Genomic DNA, 7,122 nt, shown 5'->3' with positions numbered 1-7,122 from the left:
AAGGAACTTTAAATGATAAGTCTTATAAGATAAGCTTGTATTTAAAAAAGTTGTAAACATAATGAGAACTAAAAAGAAAATTTAATCGATAAGTGATAGAAGATACATAGAAGAAAATTGATATCATAATGAAGCCAAAAAAGAAAATTCAATAAATAAGTGAAAGGAGATGCATCGAAGACAATTTGAACACCATAAGTCAAAAAGAATTTTATTGGGTTTGATAAAACATTAAATTAATAAGTCTAGAAGAGAAAGATTTTGAAGCTTAAAAGTGAAGCATGAACCCAATCGGAAGTGTAGAGCCAGCTCTAGTTTTCTTTAAAAAGAGCCGGAAAGTCGGATATTTTCCCACAATAAAAATTATGATCTTATCGAATTTATAATCGTTATCCTTTCACTTTCTTCTTTCTTATACTACTTCAACCAGATAAAATTTTAAGATGGCTCTATGAAACGGATTTAGATAATAATTCATTCATTCGCATCTTATTCATAATTTTTTATCTTTCGCAATTTTTTATTCAAATATATCAGACAGCCTTATTATTTGTGGTAGACTATCGCTTTCCTAACATTAAATTTTGTATTTTTTAGGTTTTTATCATAATCTTCGTGGTGTGAAGACTTTCTATATGATATCTTTAATTTTCCCTCAATTTGAATCTTGGTGTGTGTTATATGATCGACAAAAAACAAAAAAAACCTTTACATCTGGGATACTCAATACATCGGAATTCTTTTCAGACTGTTTATACATATAAAGAAAATCAGACATACAATAAATCCAATAAAAATACTTTGATAAAGGTATTCTTCACCTAATCTTGTAACAATCAATATACATAGGATTATATATGAGAGTTAAAGAAAAATAAGTGCAGGATTAAATAAAAATGGTAGTTTATTAATAAATAAAGATACAACTGAAATGGAAGCATACGCACAAACAATAGGATTTGGAAGACACTTTAACTAATAAATCTTGAGACAAGAGGATGCATCGAGGAAGATTGTAAATATGATTTTATGTTGAAGTATCACCCAAATATGTTCTATAGAGGTATCTAGTGCTTTATATTCACAAAACAACTGTAGGAAAAGCTAAAAATCAAATTACCCATAAATAAAGTCAATGTTAGGATAAAACAAAATAAATAAATTTTTAATGCTGTTATTCAATTTCGAAAAAGAGAGCAATGTTCATTGCATTGAGTTCCTGTACAAGAAGCTTAAATGCGTACGGCACATCAACGCCTACTATTTCGCCACCGCATGGGCACATAGTCGACATAGCTCCGCATCCTTTACAAATGCATGCCCGATATTTGTCACTAACATCCAGTAGCCTTTCCTTGAGGAATAACGAGCACCCATGTGAAATAATACAGTCCCTTTCCATTTCTCCAAACCTTAGCCCGCCGTCTCTTGATCTTCCTTCAACGGGTTGTCTCGTAAGTATTTGTACAGGACCTCTAGCCCTAGCGTGTATCTTATCGTCAACCATATGTTTGAGCCTTTGATAATATGTTGGTCCGACAAATATTTGTGCTTCCATTTTTCTTCCCGTAAACCCCGAAAAGAATACTTCGAGTCCTCTACTATTATATCCTAACTTTTTCAATTCACTTGATATTTTATCTACAGTCATATTTTTGTTGAATGGTGTAGCATCGCCGTATTCCCCTTTCAGGGCAGACACTTTTCCAGACAAGCATTCAACCAAGTGTCCTATCGTCATTCTACTTGGTATGGCGTGTGGATTGATTATTATATCGGGAATAAGACCAGAGCTGGTATATGGCATGTCCTCTTGTCTTAATGTTATTCCTATTGTTCCTTTTTGACCGTGCCTAGAAGCAAATTTGTCACCCATCTGTGGAATACGTTCAGAGCGTACTTTAACCTTAACGAATTTGTAGCCTTCTTTTGAGGTGTATACGACTTTATCGACTATTCCGGATTCGGTGCTTCGCATGGCTGTGCTGCTGTCTACGGTGATATACAAGTCACCTTCATCATTACTTTTTTCTCTGATTCGTTTGGTTTTTCCGATGATGACGTCGTCTCCTGTTACTCTCACACCTTCACATATTAAACCGTCGTTTTCTAGTTTGCTGTAATCTAGATTTCGCATTTTCATTACTTCACCACGAATCGGTTTACCGAAACTTTCTTCAATACCAGGCTTTTGATTTTCTTGATCCGTGTATGTTCTGTAAAAAAACGATCTAAACATTCCGCGATCTATTGAGCTTTGGTTCATTACAATAGAGTCTTCTTGGTTGTATCCAGAATAGCATGCGATTGCTACTATTGCATTTTGACCGGCTGGCATTTTGTCGAACTGAAGCATTCGAGAGGTTTTACTTTCAACCAATGGCTTTTGGGGGTAGAATAGGATATTGGCGAGTGTGTCCATTCTATAAATGTAGTTTGTAGCGTATAATCCCATTGCTTGTTTTCCCATAGCACTTTGGTATGTGTTACGGGGTGATTGGTTGTGGTCTGAGAATGGGATGAGGGAGGCACAAATTCCAAGAATTGTTGCAGGATGAATTTCGCAATGTGTGTAGCTGACTACATTATTCAAATTAGCGCTATTTGAATTGGTGTTAAGTGCACTCTGAGTGTTGTTGTTTTGTGGGTTCTTTGAGTGAAGTTCTTCGAGGGACATACAAATCATGGCGGTTTCTTCCTCCTCAACATCGAGATACTCAATTTTTCCTTCTTTCAAACAATCGTTAAAATTAAGCCCGTTTTCCAGGTTCTCTTTATCAATTCTTACCTCGTTATTTTCCACCACAAAAACAGGTCTGCACGGTCTTCCCGAATCCGTTAATATTCTTATTTCGTCTTCTCTAATATCCCACACAATACTGACTTCACTTGATATTTCAGAGTACCTTCTCATCAAAACGAGACTATCTACCATTTTCTTAGCATCAGCAACAACACCACACCATACACCATTAACGAACACTTTAGACATGCATTTTTCCTTATGGCTTTCACTAATAAGCTCCAACGGAATGACCCCCATTTCATCCAATGCCTCAAAAATACGACCACTTCCACTTCCCACAGATATGTAGCACATAACAGCTAAATTCTTTACAAGTCCGCACGCTTGACCTTCAGGTGTTTCACTAGGACATACCATTCCCCAATGTGTATTATGTAGCTGTCTCGGTTTAGCTATTTTACCATCTCTTCCGATCGGAGTATTAACTCTTCTAAGATGACTCATGGTACTGACATAATTGAATCGATTAAGAACCTGTGCAACACCACTTTTGGCCTGCATGGCTTTAGCCTGATCACCCCAATTTCCTGTAGCTAATGCATACCGAAATCCACTCGTAATAATAGATGTCTTTAACCCAATCGCAATATTAAAATCACGGTTATTTTCCAAACACTTCTGCATATGTTTCTGTGTCTCCATCGTAAATTTCTTAAAAATCGTACGGAAAAGCGATGCAAGTAATGAACCACACATGTCTACTCTTTTTTTTCCGTAATGGTCACGATCGTCTATTTCTCGACGGGAAAAGGATACTAGAAGAAGACGGTTAATCATGTAACCTAAAAAATACGCTTTTCTCGTTTCGAGAAATTCACGTGTTCCTATATGAGGAAGAAAATGTGCTTCGAGAATCGTGCGGGCAAATGATAATCTTTTTTGGCGAGGTGTGTTTGGAGGTGTTGATCTTTTACCTATATAATCAAGAGCAACCTCTTGGGATTGAATGACAAAAGCATCTTCTATTGATGTGCGGAGAATTTCAGATACTTCGCGTTCAAAAACATTTATATCTTTACCACTATTATGATTTGAATCACCTGTATTGTTGCGGTTCTTATCATTTGTATCTTTGGTTTTGTCATCATTAGAATGATCATACAAAATAAAATTCAGAACGTCTTTATCACTAATAAACCCAAGTGCTCTAAAAAGTATCACTACTGGAATATCGCCTTTCACAAACGGAAGCGCACAAACAAGCCCAGATGCACCTTTCTTTACACTAAAAGGCCGTGCCATTCTACTTCCTATCTCAGGCGCACTCCGTATTTCAGCAAAAAAAACACCACCCTTGGAATATACATGAACAGTATTGGTCGCCATTCTTTCCTGTGAAATTAAAACCTTTTCCGACCCATTTACAATAAAATAACCACCACTATCATAATAACACTCTCCATGCGAAACCACATCCTCTCTAGAAGCATGATATGAAGCTGCACAATGATAAGATCTAACCATGATTGGAATATTTCCTATAGGCACCTTGTGATAAGAATGCTGATCAGATACAAAATCATTCCTTCCTTCTTCTGGATCTTCTCGCATCCGTTTCATACTAATATCAAGAAATAAGGGACAGGTGTATGTCAAATCTCTTAACCGTACTTCTTTAGGTAAAACTATAGTCGAACTGCCATCATTCTCGTAAATTGCAGGAGGCGTACGTACATGGATTTGGTTAAATGTAACCGATATTGTTTCTGTGCTGAGATTCTCGTTTGTAGTCTGGATACGGATCTCTTTATTTTCATCTACTATTTCTTGTAACGTCGTTGATAAAAACGCATCGAATGAATCTATTTGCTGGGAAACTATTCCTCGACGCGAAAAGTATGTCGAAAGTATTGTCCAGGCATCAGATGTTGTAAGAAGAGAATCCGTTTCGTTCATGATGGGTGAAGAAAAAGAATTTTAAATGGACAACAAGAATATTATTTACAATATCGAATTTAAAACTAATTTGAGATAAAAATAAATTTATAATTTTAAACTAGATCTAATTATAAGATGAATACTTTTTAAAATAAATTTTAGATATCTTTAGTATAAAACTTTATAATGAATACTGGATTTAAATAAGAATGATGTACTTTACAGTAATGTATTTACAATGCTTTTTTTTACGTATTTGTAGATATGTTTAACGATTTTTATTATCGATACTGGATTTAAATAAGAATGATATTTTATAAAATAATAATTTGGGCATATTTTTTTCTTGATAAATAAAGAATTTTTAATAAAGATAAATTGAAATATATTTTATATTAAAAAAAGAGGTTGATTCATTTTAAAAATATCATATAAAGGCTATTTTTTATACAATAATGGGAAAATAAGGATTATTAGATAGTCAAAAATAAAAGATGTTTTGGTAAAATATTACATATAAAAAAGAATATTTTATGAGTTATCTTGGTATTCGAACTTATCTTATCTAGATAAATTTAGCCCATGAATTAAGCTTTTAACAGGAATAATTGATCTTATTTTTTTTATGGAATTTAATTATGCTTCTCGATGAGAGCCGTTAAAACACAGGTCATACACGGCCTTTTCATTTATTTATATACATGCTATTTATTATGATACTTTATTTTTTTCCTATAAATTTATAACATACATTTGAAATTGTACTAAGATAATGCCTTTTCAATATTTTTATCGTGCAAAGCGCAGAGACCAGAAATATTTTATAAATGTATAAACTAACTGCAAATAATACCCAAAAATATAGCTGAATTTATATTTTTCTTCATATAATAAGCACCATGTATAATCATTAAGTATCACGGTCACGATTATCGCGTTTTTATTTTTATTAATGTACGGCGATGGAAAAAAAACTATCTTAAACAGGCGATCCACTGCTTAAATCTTACTGACTAATATAGTTAATTTATTCTGTAATGTTATTAAATTATAAATAATGATTAGATATTATTTTTGTCACCTAGATACTTTAATAAAAATACATTATTTTTTATATTTAATGCAAGAATCTCTTTGATAAGCAAAAAAATAAAACTCGAATTTATTCTAAAAAATTTTTTATTGTGAAGATATTGCCATATTTTGCAATATACATGCATATTAAACTCTGTTTGCTAGTTTAAATAAATTTTAATAGATGATAAATCATGATTATGAAATTTTTCTTTTGTGTGCCTCAAATTAACGATTATCAATTTCTTGTAAATTCAAATCAAGCTACCACCAATAAACCCCAATTTAAGTTTATTTTAAATTTATATACAAATTTAATGCAAAAAGTAAAACGGATACCTTTTACGTATGTAAATAATATGCTCAATTTGAATTTCAAATAAACTTAAATTGGTTTTATTTAATAATAATAAACCATAATATATGGAAAACTTTGATTTTTTTTTAAAAATACAAGAATTATGATTTTTATGCTAAAAAAACCAATTATTACCCTTCTTATCTAAATAAATGAAAAAAACACAATTATTTTAAATTAAATTATGCATGTATTCGTATCGTCCCTATACAATTTGGACATTACAGAAAAAATTATCAATCAAAAAACAATATTGCCCATATAACTTATTAAAAATGGATTGTATACAATAAATAAAGTCTTATATTTTTAGTGTAAAATTTCAAAAGTAAACAAATAAAATTGATGAAAAAACGTATATATGTATATAAAATGTTCTATTTAGCCTTTGAATATTATATATCTAATAAATTCTTTATAAGTTTTTCATTTTAAAATTATATTAACTTGAAAAGCTTCGTTGTTGTTGTACAATCAGATAGCAAAAATAAACGAAAGGAAATCGAAATATCATGCAGAAAACAAAATAAATGAACCTTTTCAGGCATTTTTTTTATAAATTAAACCATGTGAAATACATATTTTATACTTCTGGCCTTTTTTATGTATAAAATAAAGTAGGAACTGTATGTGCATTATAGTGCCAATCAATACCTTTTAACAATACACAAAAGTAATAATTGAGGAATCATATGTAATTTTGAATATAAATAGCCTTTACAATCCTCGAATTATTATATATGAAATCTATGGCTTTTCTTATAAAAATCATGCAGAAACAAGCTCCTGCAACTAATGTGGGAATCTAAAACTACGAACAAATACAAAATAAATATTCAACAGCATCTTATATCCTTAGAATAATAGCAATCCATTTAACCAGAAAATCTTATTTTTTATGCAATGTGTGCAAATATTATCTTTATCTTTAAGAATATAAACCAAAAAATATAAAATAAAAACTTTTGGATTATCCATATATGTCGATAGAAAAAAACCAGATAAG

At 31.5% G+C, this 7,122-nt stretch overlaps 1 pseudogene; it reads right to left on the bottom strand.

Moving 5' to 3' along the window:
- Positions 1 to 1,174: 1,174 nt before the first annotated feature.
- LOC147067682 (uncharacterized) lies at positions 1,175 to 4,702 on the bottom strand (annotated as a pseudogene).
- Positions 4,703 to 7,122: the final 2,420 nt, after the last annotated feature.

The sequence above is a fragment of the Rhyacophila brunnea genome, unplaced genomic scaffold (assembly GCF_057557595.1).
Source record: "Rhyacophila brunnea isolate RB1 unplaced genomic scaffold, BYU_Rbru_1.0 scaffold_34, whole genome shotgun sequence".
NCBI lineage: Eukaryota > Metazoa > Arthropoda > Insecta > Trichoptera > Rhyacophilidae > Rhyacophila > Rhyacophila brunnea.
This window is presented reverse-complemented; position numbering and strand designations above follow the sequence as displayed.